We start from the raw sequence: 21,097 nt of genomic DNA, 5'->3' as shown, positions 1-21,097 counted from the left end.
AAATCATGTTAGTTAACAGTTAATGAATGTTAGTAAAGCATTAGATAATGTTGGAATAGTTTACACTTTACAATAAGTGTCTTAATTCCATTAATAAACACTTTGTTAATGATATTTCATGTTAGTTAACAGTTAATGAATGTTAGTAAAGCATTAGATAATGTTGGAATAGTTTACACTTTACAATAAGTGTCTTAATTTCATTAATAAACACTTTGTTAATGATAAATCATGTTAGTAAAGAATTAACGAATGTTAGCAAAGCATTAGTTAATGTTGAACTATTATACACTACAATAAGTGTCTTAATTCTATTAACAAACACTTTGTAAATGATACACCATGCTAGTTAACAGTTAACAAACACGAATAACAGTTGAAGTCGAGATGCACTCCAATATAGGGTCCATTTAGAACTCCTTTGTCCGTGACATTGATCAAGAACTGAACTTATCATAAGCTCTTCCAATTTGTATGTATTGGTATATGAGTAGTTAACATGAACAAATATTTTTGTTTTGTTCAAGTTGACTAACACATTAGTTAACATTGTAAGTTTTCATGAACAAGGATTCAGTATTGCTTTATAAATGTGTTGTTCATTATTAGGTCAAGTTATCTAATCCATTAACAGATACATTAATGCATAAGTAAGTAAACATTAACTAAGCTGTTCATGTGAAGATGCATTAGAATATGTGTAAACTAGCATTAACAAAGATAAAGTAATGCTGAGCAAAGTCCTTGTTTACTGTTAGATTGTTTACTAATGCATTAACTAAGACATAAATAAATGGTTAGTTAGCATTAACAAAGGTTAAGTAATGCTGAATACATGCGTTATTCATGGTTAGTTCATGTTAACTAATGCATTAACTAACGTTGACTAATGCATTAACTAATGTTAACTAATGCATTAACTAACGTTAACTAATGCACTAACTAAGACATAAATAAATGGTTAAGTAATGCTAAATACATGCGTTATTCATGGTTAGTTCATGTTAAATAATGCATTAACTAACGTTGACTAATGCATTAACTAATGTTAACTAATGCATTAACTAAGACATACATAAATGGTTAAGTAATGCTAAATACATGCGTTATTCATGGTTAGTTCATGTTAACTAATGCATTAACTAACGTTGACTAATGCATTAACTAATGTTAACTAATGCATTAACTAACGTTATCTAATGCATTAACTAAGACATAAATAAATGGTTAGTTAGCATTAACAAAGGTTAAGTAATGCTTAATACATGCGTTATTCATGGTTAGTTCATGTTAACTAATGCATTAACTAACGTTAACTAATGCACCCTTATTGTAAAGTGTTACCAGGAGGGGCTTCTCTATATGTCTCAGCCTGTCTTCATCTTTCAGTTGAAATTACATCACACATCGAACAAAGCTGTGCATTTCAAGGCACTTCAGGGCCCTGTAGCACCAGAGCAGAATGTACAATGTCACAAAGATTTTGAGAAACAGCCCTGCTCTCTGCCTTTCTGCACCCCTGAGGTATTCAGAGCAGAAGAGCACAGAGAAAGTGTGTTCTCTGAATACCGAGTATCTGTTCAGCTTTCAGCCAGTCTCCGCAGGCACCTTGACATTTGTCTTGTGTTTATGGTGGCCCGTGAGTGTCCAGTGCTGTCCAGTCCTTTACAGCACACTTCTCCCACTCAGCGACTTCCCCTACTAAATGTCGTAATTGAAAATAGAGCTGATATTTATAACTTCTGTATGCGTGTGTGGAAGTACTCAGATCATTATGAATGTGTGAATGAGCGTGTGCCTCTTATGCAGTGACATCTTTGAGTCTTTGCAGGTATCTCTAATAGAGATTGTGATTAAGATATCTAACAGGGTCTGCAGTGATAAAGATCTTTGATCTTTGTCATCTTCTTTAACTATTTGGATACAGATGTTTCAGGTTCTTAAATTTGGCTGCGCAATATTCTACACTCTCAGAAATAAAGATACGAAAGCTGTCACTGGGGTGGTAACTTTTTGAAAGGTACAGTAAAAATTTGTACCTAAAAGTTCCATATTAGTACCTCAATGGTACATATTAGTACCTAAAAAGTACAAAAGTGTTTCTCTTAAAGTTTTTAGGTACTATTTTATACATTTTAGGTACTAATATTGACACATATGTACAAATATGTACCTTTTAAAAGGACACCCTAGTGACAGCTCGCGTACCTTTATTTCTAAAGGCTGATTTATACTTCTGCGTCAAGCGCACGTGTATGCTATGACGTGGTCTACGCGTAGACGCATAGCCCTCCCTGTGGCCGTCACTGTTGTATGAATGCACAGCTACGTGCTTCACTTGACGCAGAAGTATAAACCAGGCTTATGAGTGCACTAGTACCACAAGTTCCAGGCTCTTCAACTGTTTGTATCACCAAAGACTATAGAATACAAAATATTACACTCACTCTCACTACACTATTATAGTTTTCAATTGAGATAAGTTTTTATTTTTGTGGAGGAAGCCCTGCATTCTAGTAAAGGAGCCTATCATCAGTTGCTTTAGATCAGGTGTGTCCACATTTTTCTTATGAAGGAGCAAAAACCAAACTGAATTGCGGCTAGTGGGTCAAAGATAAATATACACTCACTGGTCACTTTATTAGATACTCTTGTCGAACTGCTTTTTAACGTAAATTTTTAATCAGCCAATCACTTGGCAGCAACTCAATGCTTTTAGGCATGTAGACATGGTCAAGACAATCTGCTGCAAATCAAACCGAGCATCAGAATGGGGAAGAAAGGTGATTTAAGTGATTTTGAATGTGCTATGGTTGTTGGTGCCAGATATGCTGCTCTGAGTATTTTAGAAACTGCTGATCTACTGGGATTTTCACACACAATCATCTCTAGGGCTGAATGGTCTGAATAAGAGAACATATTCAGTGAGCTGCAGTTCTGTGGGTGCAAATGCCTTTGAGAAGAATGACCAGACTGGTTAAAGCTGACAGAAAGGCACCAGTAACTCTAATAACCACTTGTTACAATCGAAATATGCAGAAGAGCATCTCTGAATGCACAAAAAAGTCAAACCTTGAGGCAGATGGGCTAAAGCAGCAGAAGACCACACCGGGTGCTACTTCTGTCAGCTAAGAACAGGAAACTGAGGCTACAATTTACACAGGCTCACCAAAATTAGACAATAGAAGATTGTAAAAACGACTGATGAGTCTCGATTTCTGCTGCGACAATTGCATGGTGGGGTCAAAATCTGTTTTGTTTTGAGTCTGTTTTAAGTGGAACAATGTGCAGCAAGTGAGTGAAATTCAGGACAAAGCAAACTTTCACATCTTCTAAATTTAAGAGTTGCAATAATAATTGTACGTGTTATATTAAAATTCTGAGAATCTTTATTTTTTACCCAGACCTAGTCCGGAGTATAGTCCTGAAGTGATGTTGCTTTTCTCAGCAGACAAATTCTACTACTGCTAAATCAATACAAAAATTAAGGTAAATCCTCTAGGTTTTTTAAGTATCAAATGTAATTAAAAGGTAAAGTATCAAGTATCAAAGGTAAATCATATTATTATTATTATTATTATTATTATTATAGAGTTTGTATCTAGAGTTTCTTTTGGTTTTATTTTTATTTTTTAAATGTACACACTAATGCCATGCATGCAGCCATATCACAGTGCTACAAGTTTAATATTGCTTATATTGTATATATGTCACCGACTCGGTCCCAGTCACTCCCCTCGCTGGCCAGCAGAGGCCGCCATCTCCGGACTTCTAGCATTACATCATCCACTTACGCTGATTGTGCACACACCTGTCCTGAATCTAGCTAATGACCCACGTACCCTTTATAAGCCCCACACTAACACACAGTCAGTGCGAAGTCTTGTTCAGCCCCGGCTAGCATTACTGAGCATTATTTCCCTGCCTGATCTCTTGTGTACAACTCCAGCCTGTTTCTGACTCTGCTTCGCATTCTGCCTGCCCACGACCCAAGCCTGATATACGGACTCTGATACTCGCTACCTGCCCACAATCCAAGCCTGATACACGGACTCTGATACTCGCTGCCTGCCCACGATCCAAGCCTGATACACGGACTCTGATTCTCGCAGCCTGCCTTTGACCCATGCCTGGTAAATCCCTCTGTGTCTATTTACCGCCAGCCTTGAAACCTTTAATACTGTTGTTGATGTGTATTTGCACGTTGGTGCATATTGTGTGTTTGAGTGAGAGCTTGATTAATAAATACTGCATAATGGATCCCTCCGTGTCAGTCTCCTCGTTACAATATATAAGCATTGTTATTATTTATACTTGCGTTGCATTTTTCTATCTTATGCTTCTGCAGCTTTTATATTTACCAGCATACACATAGCTCATATCTTTTATACAATTTCTGCAGTAAATTATTTAGCTTATTCCTCACCACATTTTTTTCACTTCACTGTTTTAGTCCATGTCCACCCTTGAAAACAGCTGTAATGGTGTTGTGTATGGTTGAGATTAAAAGCCACCCCAACATGAGCTGAAGTACTTTTCTGGGAATAATAAAGCCCAGCAAATAGAAGTGTAAGCCCGCAGTTATCTGGCTCCTCTGAGGCCAGTATGGATGCCTGAGCTTGATTTATGGCAAGGCTGCGCGTTAAACCTTCTCTGCTGCATTGAGTTATTGTTTATCGAGGGAAGAAGAGAAAACATAAATGAATGACAGTGAGGAATTAAAGAGGCTACGTGTAAGACTTTTCTGTGACACTTCAGTGTGGAGAACGATACTAACTTTTTTACCTAGTTGCTTACTAGCTTGTATATTGTGTTTGTTAATATTGTTAAAGCACATATTAATGTCTTAATCTGCATGATTCTACATACTTTAATCCTATCCCAAACCTAAACCTTACTGCTGCATGTGCCTTCCTGACAGATTAATATTTGATATTGTTTGGTATGCACTTGAATGGCCAGAATAAAGATTTTGTTTTCATAAAATAACCTTTCAATAAAAAATATCCATTAATTAACAAGTTACGTATTTTGTGGTTTATGGTGCTTCCTGTTTATTTATGGCTGTGAATTGCATTATGGGAGTTTTATCTCTGCTCTGTCGATTTTTCAATGTTGAAAATTCAACACTGCAAGAAACTTTTGCAAGAAATCTGGACTAAACTATTCACTGCTTATACTATATTTTGCAGAGCTAAAAACAAGACAATTTCTTCCATCGTGGCTACTGGCTAGTGTGGCAAAGATGCTAGAATCTGCCTTTATGCATGTGCGACATCATTAATTGTATGGCAAGTGTAAACACATGAATTTGAAATGGGTCACAATTAAAAAGAACGTGTAAACAGACAGACAAAAAAATTAGATATAGGCAACAAATTGGAATTGGCCATCAAGACCTGGCAGTGTAAACGGGGCCTTTGTTACCAGGTTTTTGTACCGTAATTTACAACACCAATTCAAACAATATATCACTTCAAACTATTAAAAATGTTACTTTTAATTTTAATTATTATTAAAAATGAGTCACTTTTTTAAACTATTCAACATCAAAAGCTTTTGAAGGAAAGATCAATTTCCTTGATTTTGAAAGATCAAAGTTTAGAAATGTGTTGGAAAAATATTTGCTCTATTAAACAGAAAATGGGGGAAAAATAAAGGGGATGAATAATTCAGGGGGGCTAATAATTCTAACTTCAACTGTATAAGATGTATGAGAAGCTCACACATGGGCTCTGAATCGTTTGAGTACTATTTAGTCTGTTAAAAAGATGTGAGTTCTGAAGTTGACGGTTATTTGTTTAATTGACTGGAAAAAGAAACTGATAAAACAACAACAGCACTACTTAAAGGTGCAGTAGGTGATTGTCTTTAGAAACATGTTTTGGTGCTGGTTGAAAGTTACTTCACTGTCCAATAGTAATGATTACAGTAAATGATCTAAATGTGTTTATATGTATTTTTTATATTTGGGGTAAGGCATAAAACTACAATATGTTAATCCAATTAAATATTGTCAGGCCGACATCTTCCATAATTCCGATAAGTAGCTTAAACTGTCTGTCAGTAAATGCAGATTTGGGCTTTTGCACATCTCTGTTCACGCATATCCGCCATAAGTGTGTGCATGCCTGGATGAGCACTGCACGTGCACGCCAAGATGAGCACCGCGTGTTCACGACACGTACACACGAGAGTCACAGTCACGGCAAAATCAGTTGCGAAATTGATACTTTTTTTAACTCCTGAATCAATATTGGAGTTACTTTTGCACGCTGGAGGAAGGATGAAACCATGGTTGAAGTATTTCTGTTAGGCAAGTAATGTTATGTTTTAAAACTATTTTAGTCACGCAGAGCTGATGTACTGTGTTGTATTATAAATGGGTTATGTGCACAGAAGTGTTGTTCAGCCACTGAAATCTCCCGGTGAAAGATTTATGTGACTATTTTTTGTTTCATAAGGTCCTTTTACAGCATCGATAATGTCAATTTATATTTACGTTAACAACAAAACACCAGTACATAGCGCTATTCCGCTTGCTTCACTGAGCTGAAGTTGGTTTTATATTCACATTGGGTCATTTCTGAGCAATGACAGTGGGGAGAGGAGAAAGACAGTAATTGTGGAATGTTTGATACCGTATGTCTTATAAGAGAAAAAAAAGCCTCCGCATTTCTCTGTAACTTAGATGCACTGAGTATGTCAGCGTCAGAAAGCCGTGTGTGCAGTCTATCCTGTCACAAAATGTGGCGAAAATTCAACATGGCGGCAATAGTTTGATAGCAATGTTTACATTTGGAGAGCAGCGTGTACAGCGGATCTTTCAACCCATAATACTGTAGTGATATTACCGTACTGTAAACGTAGTAACTTAGAAATCATTTTGACTAAGGTCTGTCTTTAAACACTGAAAGAGTACTGCTGACAATACGAACTAACTTTGCCATCTCAAGAACAAACAAAGGGCACTGATCACACACCAAATCTGTAGAGACAGGGCAATCAACAGCAACTGAAGCTGCATTATTTTTAAAAGGAAACGAGCAGCAAATCCGGATTTCACCATTTCCAGATATGGAAAGCTCTCAGGTTCCGTACAAACTTATTTCAAAGTTGCGTGCACTGTAGTCCACATGTGAGTCCAGCTGCGCTCTCATAGCAGAAAACGAAAACAAAACCTTCGTTGCAGCACATTTAAAAACGCAACATTGATGACCAGTGTCTCCAAACAGTACCTGTTTTTCTTTCACTTGTTCTGACAACACAACCAGGCGTCTCTCTGCCATCTGAACACTGTATCAGGTAAAAACAGTCGTCGAAGCTATCATGCATATTAATGAAGTTGCAACGCATACACAATAGAGCGTGCTGATTGGTTTGAACTATGTCTTACTCATGAATAAATGCAGCACACTCAGAGACCTCACGGTACGTACTCCCAGGTACAGACAGCCAGTCTACACTCTGGAATACACGCAAGGATCTAATCGCTGTGATGCAGCTTCAAAAATTCGTTTCAAACCAGAAAAATGAATTTGCTCTAAACGCAAAAACAACCAATTTTCACTTTTTAGTGAAATATATGTGCCCTAATAGCGTTTTTTTTAGCAGTGTGGGGCACATATATGACTGTCAACATTTCAAAACATGTGTTTTGGTGTTTCGTGACCCTTTAAAGAAGTAAAATAATACCCAGTGTTGGAAAGAGTACTGAAAATTCGTACTCAAGTAAAAGTACCACTACTTGCCTAAAAATGTAGTGAGAGTTGAGTAAAAGTATCTGTTGTAAATATTATTCAGAGTATGAGTAAAGAGTAGCCCTTTTGAACGTACTCAAGAGTAGTCAGTAGTGAGTATTACACTGTATAAAGCTGATGCAATCACATATAATTTGTGCATGTGTGTGTAAACGTAACATTCTGTAGTGCATTTAGTTATTGCCCAGCAGGAACACAATGCCATAAGACGTTAATATTAGGTTAGATTTACGTTGTGATGTCAGGTGACTAAAATTTAATAGCTAACCAGCGTCTGAGGACAACGTTATCTTGATGTCCAATAATGGCGTCAAATGACGTTGATATATGGTTGATTTTAGATTGTGGTAGAAAATGACCAAAATCCAACGTCGAGCATCTTAAACCAACATCATATTGACGTCAAATTCTGACATTTATTTCTCCTAAAATCCAACATCTGATAGACATTATAGTAGTAACGTCCATACAATTTCAAGCTGTGACATCAATAGACGTTGATATTTGGTTGGTTTTAGGTTGGACATTGACGTTGGTCTGATGTTGAGTGGCACCATGACGTTATGGTACAATGTCAATCTGATGTCATGTTGACGTCTTGTGCCTGCTTGGTGTAAAGCCATTTTGGTCATCATACAGTAAACATCCATCATCTTCACATCAGTGACATTGATCTAAACAATCTCTGGGTCAATGCATGTAAAGATTTTGGACATCATCTTGGACACTTTTAATGCTTCCAAACCTGATTTTTTTTTTCTTCACACAAAAAGCTCTGTCATTAATGTAATACATGGTGTTGAATGGTTAACAAGCCTCTAAAGAGCTGCTTATATGTGTGATCACCCAGGCAACAGTCAGCACCTAATAATCAGTTTAACAGCATATGCTGCTTTCTCCTGCTTTCTTGATCCACTCATTTACATTTCAACAGCACAACATAATGTAGCACTCTGGCACATTTGAAACCGAAACGCCAGCCTTTTAGCGTTGTTTACATGCTTTTTTTCTAAATATACATGCATTTTGAGCCCAAACATAGCAGAGTTGGTTGCTTTAGCCTGAAATAAGTTCTAAGTGAGTTATAGTTTCCCCAGAGTCAATTCTCTTGTTCCTGACATTAGAACAAAGAGTGTGTCAGTTAGCAGAGCCTCGGCTGTATTTCAGTGCTCGAGTTTACAGGGCAGGCCCGTAGTCTGGCATACACACAGCACAAGGTCCATTTTTCACTGTCACATCGCAGCGCAACACATATTTTTAGAGGGGACAGATCTCAAGGTATCAGGCGAGTGCATTTCTCCTGATAATACACAGCAAAACACTGTGTGGAAGTGATGAGGTGAATGCTGACAGCAAAGTACGAGCCAACTCCTCGCAGAGTCATTGAAACCATTTTCGGTAATTATGAAATATTTTGAGGGGAAGCGTTCGCTTGGCTGCTTTCAACTAAGAACAGAAAGTTTTTTTGGGGGTTTTTTGGTTGTTTGTTTAAGTGTAACTAATTATTTTTACTTCACTACTGTACTTAACCCTTGTGTACTGTAAATGTACTAATCTTTCTTTCAAAAGTACTAATCTTTCTTTCAAGGTGGTAGATTTGCTTTAAATATTGGTAAGGACCTTATTTAAAACCAACCCCCCCCCCCATCCCCCCCGCCATTTTTTTTATTTGATGCGCGTCTTGACATTTCCATTAACCGATTTTTGTATTTGGATATCCAAAATGCGCATAAAAATAGGTGGATGGAAACATAGCTATTGTCCCCTGCTTAAAGACAAGATGGTGTCAAACTGAATTTGATCAGTTACAAGAGCCACAGCCATATCACCATGCAGCCCAAGACCGGTTACTCACTGAAGCTAAGCAGGGCTGAGCCTGGTCAGTACCTGGATGGAAGACCACAAGGGAACACTAAGTTGCTATTGGAAGTTAGTGAGGCCAGCAGGGGGCGCTCAACCTGTGGTCTGTGTGAGTCCTAATGCCCCAGTAAAAGTGAAGGGGACACTGTCAGTGGGTGCTGTCTTTCGGATGAGACATTAAACCAAGGTTCTGACTCACTGTGGTCAGTAAAAATCCCATGGCACTTCTCGTGAAAGAGCAGGGGTGTAACCCTGGTGTCCTGGCCAAAGTAGACTGACATTTGTTCACAAGTCAATAACTCACAGATTCAAATGATCCGTTCAGCAAGAGTCCAGGAAAATATTCACTGCTTCAAATGATTTACGTATATCAAATTAATCAGATGATCCATATAAAAGAATAATAATTTTAATTAAATATAATAGCAGTAATAAACATATCTGTCTGTCATACTGCATTGGTTTTATGTAGTTAAGCTGTATATCCTCTAGAGACCCCGCCCATTGACACTTGTGTCCTTTGTAGTGGACATTGTATTTTCATGAATTTTCTTAGAATTTTTTGAGCTACTCTGTCTAGTCCTGTTGAACTGTTCAGCGGTCATCCTGGGCTTTCTAGTGATATGTCATTTGATTGACTGGTATGCTAGAAACCACTTCTTACAATGCATCCAAAATGGCCTGTACAAACAAGCACATTTTATGGGAAGAAGAGAGGCATGTAAAATTTATCTTTTTAAATGTTTTTATTATTATTATTATTATTATTATTATTATTATATTTGTTTATTAAAGTGTCAGGAACAATAAATTCAGCTTTCAAAGCTGTTAACTAGTTTGTGTTTCAAAATATCATCCTTTTTAAAATGTCCACTATAGTGGACACCAGGATTCCACAATCATTCATTCATTCATTTTCTTGTCGGGTTAGTCTCTTCATTAATCCGAGGTTGCCACAGCAGAATGAACCGCCAACTTATCCTACAAGTTTTAATGCAGCGAATGCCCTTCCAGCCGCAACCCATCTCTGAGAAACATCCACACACACACATACACACACACACTCATACACTACAGACAATTTAGCCTACCCAATTCACCTGTACCGCATGTCTTTGGACTGTGGGGGAAACCGGGGCACCTAGAGGAAACCCACGCGAACGCAGGGTGATTATGCAAACTCCACACAGAAACGCTAACTGAGCCGATGCTTGAACCAGCGACCCAGCGACCTTCTTGCTGAGGCGACAGCACTACCTACTACTTAGTCCGACACCAGGACCATCTTAATGTAATTAATGACTGCATGTTGTAGGGGACAGAACTGAAGCAGAGAGGATTCTTTATAAGATAGTTGAAGAAGACTGATGTAGAGTATGACAATCAGACAATTAGATAATTAGAGACAATTAGAGAATGAAAATTAGTTTTAAATCACTTTTATGTTAAATTTGTTTTGCATTAAGATCACTTTTTTTAGTTCGGCAGGAATTTTGAAACAAAAGAAAAAAATGGCTTTTGTTTAGTTTTTGTTATACTAATATTGGATTAAGATCCCTTTACAGCCATATCCTGTACAGTTTTGTTTTGAGTTTGGCAGTCGTTTCGAACTAAAATGGTACTGTCCTCTACAGTGGACATGCTGTAAAATTAAAAACAAAACGTTAAAACTGTAGACTTTTTTTAACCCATAGGATGTAAGAAATCACAGAAAAAAACAAACAAAAAACCAACAAAAACCTTTTGGGTCTCAGGAGGATATAGGTGTATGTACTGTTTATGTATGTTTTTTTTTTTTTTTGTCTGATTGTTTTGCAAATGTCATTTCCAGCATATAAAATAGATTTAGATTTTTTTTTTTTTATCTTGAAGAAAGACACTATTATAAATCTCTTACATGTATAAAATGCATTGTTAAAAATACACTGTAAAACCCAAAAAGTTAAGGTAACTCAAACCATATGAGCAAACAAATTGCAACCCACTATTCAAGTTCAAAACCTAATCCTAATGAGTACTGTGAACTGAGTAAATGAAGCAATTACAGCACAATAAAACCCAATAAATGAAGAGAACTTAAACCAACTGAGTACTGTAGAACCTAATAAGTTAAGGCAACTCAAACCGTTTGAGGAAACTGATTACCACAATCCATTTGAGTAAAAAACTAATCTATACAGTATGAGTATGTGAACTTACTCCATTTAAGCTGAAATAATGAGGTATTTAATAAACTCATTACCTTTAACACTGAGTTCAAGACTCTTTTTAAATGAGTAGAATTAACTTTCAGTAAATATTGAGTCAACTACACTTATTTCATTTGATAAAGCTGACTGTTGAGTTTTACAGTGTATGTATATCATTCTTTTGCGGTAGGACTAGTGAAAATGTTGTCTTGAAAAGTCCTGAAGCTTATCCTTGCAACATCAGAATCCCCTGTTTGGTGAATTCCAGCATCCCAGCTTATCTCTGGAGAAACATTTCAGCAATGGCTTTGAGTGGGATTTGGCAGTGTTTGTCATGACAGTCTCTGGGTATTAAAACTAAGTTGCATTGTTTTAATATTTGACTAGCGTTACATATGTAATATTTCTTTTGGCACATTTTTTGTCTCAGCAGTGTACAGAACAACTACAGACACATACACACACACTAGTACAACTTTTTTATGGCTACTTTCCTGATGTAATTATATTATACAGTCTGTACATTTTATCCCCGTACCAACCCTCTCAGGAAATATTCTGAGTTTTTTTTATTTAAAATAAATATGCAGTGTAATTAGAGAGCCGTTTTTCACATGGGGACCAAACAAATGTCCTTACAAGGTCAAAATTTTACTGGTATTACTTGTGGGAATTTGATCAAAACAATAAAGGGAATACAACACCTACAAAGACACTCGATTAAATACAAAACAGACGTCATTCAAGAATGCTAAAAAAGCCACAGCATATGTTTCCTGCCCTTAACTCCACAATCTGTCAGTCAGACTTGTCATGATAACATCCGAGGACACACAAGACATCGCATTATCCTCCAAAACAAGCTTGAAATGTTACCAGAGCAGTATTTTGGCTGTTTGTGGATCAAGAGTGTAGCCAGATATCGTGTTTTTCTTCTTCTTTTTTTTTTTTTTTTTTGAGCTGGCCGGTGATTGGAGTTGTCTGAGCTGTTTGATCCAGTCACAGAAGGGAAGGCCTGTCTGTCAGCCTCTTCTCCCATGTGTCCCGATTCTACCGGAATCAAAGCTCCAGGCTCCAGGAGTCCTGCTGTGAGAACCCTGTTTTTCTGTAATCTAAAGAGAAGTCTGGACTTCTGTTTTGCTCTGGGCGAATGAAGCTTGAAGCAATAAGAAAACAGCTGAATCACATCAGCAAGTTTCGTCATTGAAGACGAGCTGGGAAGGCACTGACTTTGTTAGTGATTCATGCTTTTACTTTGGCACACACTCTAATGCATGCCTGTGCACATTAGGTTTTTAGCGTGATCTCATTCATATTTAGATATTCATATAATGTGTATGTGCATTTTACAGCGTACAGACATGTCATATTTGTGAAAATGGCAACACAGACTCATATTGTTTGAAAAATGTTCCAGCAAATAATTTTGTGTTTAATAGACATCTAACAGACATGTAAACGTAGACAGCTTGGCTAAAACAAGGCTTAACTTTGGCTGTCAGTGAAAATGTAATAGACATCTAAGAAAAGCCCAAAACTAGTCATCAAGTTAAACATATTAGACCAGGGATGGGCAAAATCGGTCCTGGAGGGCCAGTGTCCTGCACAGTTTAGGTCCAACTCTAATCAAACACACCTGCTTAAAGATTTCTAGTGATGTTGAAGACACAGATTAGCATGCTCATGTCTGCTTGATCAGTGTTAGAGCTAAACTATGCAGGACACTGGCACTCCAGGACTTAGTTTGCCCCCACCTGTATTAGACAGACAGATTTTTACAGACTATTAATAATTATTTAGACTGGTCTTATCCAGAGGTTAGACCATGAAACTAAAACGCATGGTTTTAGACCACAATAATTCATTTGTTCTGTGTAGGGTATCCTTTTTGAGTCATTCTTGGAGAATAGTGGCCGAGTCACAATGTGATACTGCTGGAGAAAAACGATTATTGACTCGCTTCTCTAAAAAAACCCAAAGTGTCTTAATAATAGTTCTGTTGACTGTGCAGGCCATGGGAAATGTTCACATTAATGTTCAAATTTCACTGACTGCCCAAATTTAGCCCTGTTTTAGCTAAGACGACTGCGTTTAGATGTCTACTGGACATCTTTTAAAAACAAACTATGCTTGCTGAAGTGCTTCATTCTTCATTTGTAAACAAACTTTTGACTGCAGTTTCAAGATTAAATGAATACTGTGGGACAGTAATGCCAACTTTTTTCATTTTAACACTAATGATATTTTCTGGTATATTATTTATCTCAATTTATGAATATGAATAATTCATAATAACCAGTTATCATTGATTATGAATATTCAGAATTAACAGTTAATTTAACAAAACAAATCTAACAATGACTTCACCCGCTCGTCTGAGTGAACTGTGATTATTTATTTATAAAGGGAATTATAACTACGTCTTGTGTTGTAGATGAACAGTTTATAAGTTTTGGTAAACTTATATGCTGGTAGTTAGGGTCTTTTATCGTTAAAGTGACTGTTTCTGTGAGGCAAAACAAAGACAATCCAATGTGGTTATAGAGTGATTTATTGACTAATCTAACATATAATGAACAAACATACACAACATAACAACAAAAACACAAAAAAGAAATAGAAGATAAAAGAAGGGCAAGTCTAAGTCAGTCCCACACAACTAGTAAGAACCACCAAGTTGGTAAACACCGGTAAATACAGACTGGTTATAGGTAAATACAGACTGAATAACTGCATTTAATGAGTCTGTTGCCCTCTTCCTGTGATCTTTCTCTGATGCTTGGAAGATAAAGTCTTGTTGTTTGTGTGGTATTTGCTGCACGGATCGGAGGATACGCATGATATAAACTGTAAACTAAGTTATAATTTGCCCGAAAATAAGAAACTTGGACTCAGGCGAGTCCCAAGGCCCTTGGGTACAGAGAAAGGGTCTCCCCTGGTGTCAGGAAACTTCTGCGATGATGCAGGGGTGTTACAGGTATTTAAAGGTGTTGGTCAGGTCACTTCAAGGCTTTCCTGACTGACCAATGGCATGAAAGGAAAAGTCGCATGGGAAATTTTCTTTGTTCCTCCTCTCTGGTCTGAACCGTCCCAAGACAGACAGACAAAACTTTTACTCATGGTTTGAAATTACCCCAAGCATTCAAGTTATCACCTCCTGTCATAGATCATGAGCTGTAGAATTATGTATGGAGAAGAATGAGACCATACATGACACTTTTAGAAATACATAAAACATAATTCATGCAGTCTTAGTTTGTGTAACGTCTTGAAAAGGGCACATACCAGTGTAAAAATTACTAGAGAATTAAGGAAGAGAATACATAGGTTACAAACACATTACATGTAAAGAAACTTTGAAAAGAATGTGAATTGCAGGTGCTGCTTTCGGAGGTAGACCGGTGAAAACCTGTGTTATTTGCAAGTTTGCCCTCCGGAATAAATAATAAAAAAAAATAAAAATAGAGTAGAGAGTTTAGCTGACGCAGTTAATGCAGTGGGGTCTGAACATCACACTGTGAGTGAATTAAAAAAGAAATAGTCCAATGTAAAGGTGTAAAATTTTGTAGTGTCTATTTAGGCAAGTGCAAATAGAGTGATTCCTGCCCGTTTGATTGACAGAGACAACAAAACTAAGCTCGTAAAGCGAATGGCAACTTGCTTTGACACCCTCAATTATGAACCTGGTTTGAATCCAGCATCAGATGAAGCTCATTTGAGCATCACATATTATTTGCACATTTATTAAATGGAAATGTTTTTGTTTCACGTATGCATATGCGTCTTCAGATGGCGCATTTATAGCAATGTGCATGCAGTTGATCACTCTGATTACATTGAGAAAACTGGCGATCGCTGCAATGTTAGTCAACTGCATGGTATGGAAACCTTATATACCTGGTAGACATGCAGATGAACCCGTCCCATATAGCTGCCATTGCATGGCTCAAAGATACTTTGTAGTGTGCAATTTAACACAACTGCCTCTAGGAGTCACCAATGGAAATAAAACAAACACACACAAGAAATGCACGTACGTCAGGCAGGAAGTCGGCATGGAACAATGCACAATCATTACATTGTTTGTAAATCCAAATGTGAGAGTGAAATCTGGTGTACGCAAAGTTTTTGTGTGTAAGCAGTGTTGATACATGAGGCCCCTGGTGACTGTGCAGGCCATGAGAGATGTTTAACTTCACTTTCATGTTCATCAAACCACTCTGTCATCAGTCTTGTTGTGTGTATTGGTGCATTATCATCCTGATACAAATTATTGCCTTCAGGATACAATGTTTAAACCATTGGGTGCACATGGTCTTTAGAATGATAGCCGTGACATGCCCATCTATTGTGTTCATACATAAAGCCATACATTAAAAACACACAAATACTCATGAAATCGTTTTGTGAGCAGTGATCCAATGTCACTGATTCTGGTAGGTCACATGACATAACATAATAGCACGTATATATGATAATATGTAGTATTTTTGAAGTTCAGCCCCTGATGATGAGTGAATCAAGTTCACTCAATTGGTTCATTTAAAAAAAGGACTGATTCATTGACATTACCAAGGGCCACAATTTCAGCTAAAAATCTTCTTTAATGTTCTGCTGAAAGAAAAAGGCGTGTGTGTGTGTGAATTGTCATTTCATCCAAATATTAAATGCAACCAAAATAGTGATCCAGTTATTAATCTTAACAATACAAGAGATATGCCTAATATTCATTCATTAATTTTCTTGTCAGCTGAGTCCCTTTATTAATCTGGGGTCGCCACAGTGGAATGAACCGCCAACTTATCCAGCAAGTTTTTAGGCAGCGGATGCCCTTCCAGCCGCAACCCATCTCTGGGAAACATCCACACATATACACACACACTCATACACTACGGACAATTTAGCCTACCCAATTCACCTGTACCGCATGTCTTTGGACTGTGGGGGAAACCGGAGCACCCGGAGGAAACCCATGTGAACGCAGGGAAAACATGCAAACTCCACACAGAAACGCTAACTGAGCCAAGGATCGAACCAGCAACCTTCTTGCTGTGAGGCGAACGTGCTACCCACTGCGCCACTGCATCGCCCTTATTTGCCAAATAGCATTAAAATAATACATACATTGTACCTGACAATTTATTAGTTTTAAAGCTGTTAAATACATTGGGGGAACATTATCAAGTACAAATATAAATTTCCGAGACTGACTTCCAGTAGGTATTAGATTTATCTGTTCTCTTAGTCTTCACAGCATGCGTGTTACCTCTTGGCCAGTGATATTGATTGCATGATGCATGATGGGCTACTGAACATTTCATAATTACCCCTCCGATACTGCTCCAAGCTAGAATTATGTTAATTGGCCGAGTGATTAATCACAATAACCACAATTGCAGACACATTATTGGCTCTTCGTGGAACACGAGAGAAAGACATTGTTGAGAATAAGGTTTTAATAAATGATTCCTTTAAGTACATTAGTTTCCCTGTTAAGCCCTTTTTCATATTCGCAAACCTGTCGGAGGCGTTGATGCTAATGTGAACATCATGTTGGTTCATTTTCTATTGTAATGTAACATGGTTCCTCCCCTGTGGGCATCAGTATACACACACTCACATACACAAACCGCCAAGAGTCACCCTTTACACCCGTCAATGCAGCTGTGTATTCATCAAAACAAAGAATGTCCAGGCTTAATAAACGATAGCCAATTAAGGTAGTGATCTGTAGCTCTCTACTTATCTACTTTCTCTGCACTCTGCTCAAATGCCTTTGTGCCCCATTGAAAACACTAATGGTCTCAATTAGCACATGCAAATGTTTACCAAAGGTTGGCATGTGTGATTTATGACCGAACACTGGCTTCATCCTCTTTTTTTAACATGTAGATTATTGTGCAAACTTATATATACATGTACTTTCCATGTATAACACTGGCTTTTAATTAATTATTGTGCTTTTAATACTAAAATTTATTAAATTCCAATTAAAACTATACATTTTCAATATGAGTATATATGGACTCTGGGCTGTTATTTCATTAATTTCAGCATTGAGTATCTGCTTTGCCCGTTTGTTTAGTCTTGGGTCTCATTGGCTGATATGGTGAGAAGTTGTAAACTGAAAGTTTATTGAGACTTTAATTTGCTATGTTGATGTACAGGTACTTCAAACTGAAATGGAATATTGAGTAGGGGGCGGAGCTTTCTTTTGCAAATCATTCCCTAACTAATGGTAAAATGGCCTTGGTTAAGAATATTGTGACTAAATGATCAAACTTCTGTCAACAGAAGCTCCAAACACAGAAGCAAATGGTCAGAATTCGATTGAAGATTATTAAATGAATTAATTGTTCACCTGAAGAAGTAACAAAGTGTACTAGCAAAATAAACATTGTGAAATTAAATTTCACACAGACTTGAATGCAGTGATGGCTTCTAATAAAGATCTCAAATGGATGCTTTCATTACAAAAATTAAGTTTGGATGAGTAATATTCTTTCTGCTAATAAAGGTTTTGTAATATGATTGGGACACTGACAAGTGCGGATGCAAACGCAGGGTTTATTATGCAGAGAATGGTCAAGCAAGCACTGGTCAACACAGGAACAGATGTATATGAGGAACCCTAAATCGTGGTCAATAAACAGGCGGATAGTCAAATTGCAAGCAGCAGTCAGGAATAAAAAGTGAAACAAACAAAACAAAGCAACGGTCAAAACCGGCAAGGCAAGCAAAATGCGTGGCAATGTTCAAAATTCAGTAGAACAAGACTCAGCCCTAAAGTTTGTGTGTTTGCTGTATAAATAGTCATAGTAATCAGTTCATTAGCAGCTTCTAGCCATAAGTGTGTGTGTAATTTACCAAATGAGGAACAGGTGTGTGTGAGCGGTGCATTTCTGGAAATTGTAGTCCATATACCAGTGGATTTGTAGTACTTTAGCAATCTGCCAGGATAAGATCGCTGGTGATTGTAACAGGTTTTGTCACTGCAGGGCCATTCAGTACAAATTTTCTTAAATCTTGAGATGTTGGATGTGAAAATACAGGTCCTTATCCTGTTCAGGACTGAAAAGATTTTATAAAATATGCATAGACAAAGCATGAAATATTTAAAAATGTTGGTTTTTCAGCATAAGTTTTAATAACTCATTTCTAATTACTGACTTATTTTCTCTTTGCCATGATGACAGTAAATAAGATTTTACTAGATACTTTAGTTACTTTTCAAGATGCTTCTATACAGCTTAAAGTGACATTTAAAGGCGTAACTAGGTTAAATAGGTTAACTAGGCAGGTTAGGGTAATTCGGCAAGTTATTGTATTATGATGGTTTGTTCTGTAGACTATCGAAAAAAAATATATATATATACAGCTTATAGGGGCTAATAATTTTGACCTTAAAATTTTTTTTTAATGTAAAATTTATTTAGCCAAAATAAAAATATAAGACTTTCTCTAGAAGAAAAAAAAAATATTATCAGACATACTGTGAAAATTTTCTTGCTATACATATATGTATATATATATATATATATATATATATATATATATATATATATATATATATATATATATATATATATATATATAAGTCAAAAGGGGGCTATTAATTAATTCTCTCTCTCTCTTTCTCTGTATATATATATATATATATATATATATATATATATATATATATATATATATATATATATATATATATAGCATATGATATAATTGTATAAATATAAAAACATATCTAAAGTAATTTATGCGCATTAGTGTATTTCTTTAAAATATATATGTATAACTCTAAAAATTTTATTTATTGTTTAGTCTTTTAAGGAATTATATTATTAATTTATTATTATTATTATTTATTATTTTATTGTAAGAAACAGCATAAATATATTAACGAAAATATTACTGAAAACTACTATGTGTATTTTAAATAAATATAATTTTTTATTTCTTTCCATGCAGTTCAACTGTACTAAATTCCAGAAAATAGAAAAGTAAACATGAACAAACACCTTGAGGCATGTTCAGAAGGATCGCAGAGTTCACTAAAGACTTCTATTTTTGTAAAAAAAAAACAAAAAAAAACATACTTACGACTACAAGAATCACAACTGCAGTGTGTTCATAACTCTGTTTTGATCTCCGTAATGTAGCAAAGACCCTTCAAACTGCAGAAGCGCACACAACTCATTCAAATGCACTTATCTTTAATGAACAGCACTCTTTGACCATCCATTCAGTGCCTCCCTCCCATTTTATCCCATTCCGTCTTCCTTCTCCATCTCCATCCTTTGATGTGCTGAGAATGAGGGTTGTCAAGTCTAATTCCATTGCAATCGTCGGGCATTGAAGCCACTTTCAATGACTTGTGTGCATAGCCTCTTCAATAGTGTCCTCTCAAATAGATGCCCGACCCTATAAAACCCATTTATGTCATCGAGAGGCCCTTTTCCTCCACCTTGACGTTCTGAAATGGGAAAATTTTTTTAAGCTATCATATCAGGCTGCATAGAGAGGAATATATATTTTGCTGTTTCCAAGCCATCTATTTTATATCTGATGCAACAAATCAAGGGGCATTATATCAGTAAAGCAGGCTAGTGTGTGTTTTAAGCCCTGCTGTTATGAACCTCAGGGGTAGCTCAGGTGTTGTGTAAAACTACAAATCGATGCCAGTGTTAAGGAGTCCCTAAATCTCTCAGTGTGGTGTGAAAACGGCTCTGAGAGGTAGAGATGGAAACTGATGTAACAGAACCTTCTGACCCAGTTGAGGCCCACAAGGGGGATGCAGGAAGGATTGCATACCTCAGTGTTTTATCTTTAAAAAGTAGCTAACATTCCAAGAAAACAGTCAAGATTATACCATCTTTTACAATTATTTTCTCCCATTCTTTTTCTAGGGCATTTGGTTGATAATATTTTACTAATTCTTTTGTTTGCTGTTATGGTAACTTGACTAGATTAGGGTTGCCCTGTCTTAACAAGTACTTTGTTGAGTCATTGCTGGCACTTTATATTAAGTGGTCTTAACTACTATGTACATGCATCAACATATAGATACATTTAGGACAGAATGATTCTGGCAACAGAGTTGAAGATCCACAATGCATTGTCTTTATTAGATCGAACACAAATAAACAGTCCAAGTAGGAGCACGCAATACTTTTAAGGGAAATCCATAAGAGTAGTCAGTCACAGGCAAAGAGTTCAGTGCAAACGGCATAAACAATAAACAAGGCAAGGATTGGAAAACACTGCAAGGCTAAACAATAGAATGCTTCT

General features: G+C 36.6%; 1 long non-coding RNA gene across 1 annotated transcript in view; it reads right to left on the bottom strand.

Annotated features, from left to right (window-relative positions):
- Positions 1–12,375: 12,375 nt before the first annotated feature.
- The window catches only part of LOC147832118 (uncharacterized), a 70,954-nt gene continuing 62,232 nt past the window's right edge, over positions 12,376–21,097 (bottom strand). The window contains exons 2-3 of the long non-coding RNA XR_015518173.1: positions 13,564–14,510; positions 12,376–13,394 (exon numbers count right to left, since the gene is read on the bottom strand). This is a non-coding gene — a long non-coding RNA (uncharacterized LOC147832118). The remainder of the gene's footprint in view (positions 13,395–13,563; positions 14,511–21,097) is intronic.

The sequence above is a fragment of the Danio rerio genome, chromosome 20 (genome assembly GCF_052040795.2).
Source record: "Danio rerio strain M-AB ecotype USA chromosome 20, GRCz13ab, whole genome shotgun sequence".
Lineage (NCBI taxonomy): Eukaryota > Metazoa > Chordata > Actinopteri > Cypriniformes > Danionidae > Danio > Danio rerio.
This window is presented reverse-complemented; position numbering and strand designations above follow the sequence as displayed.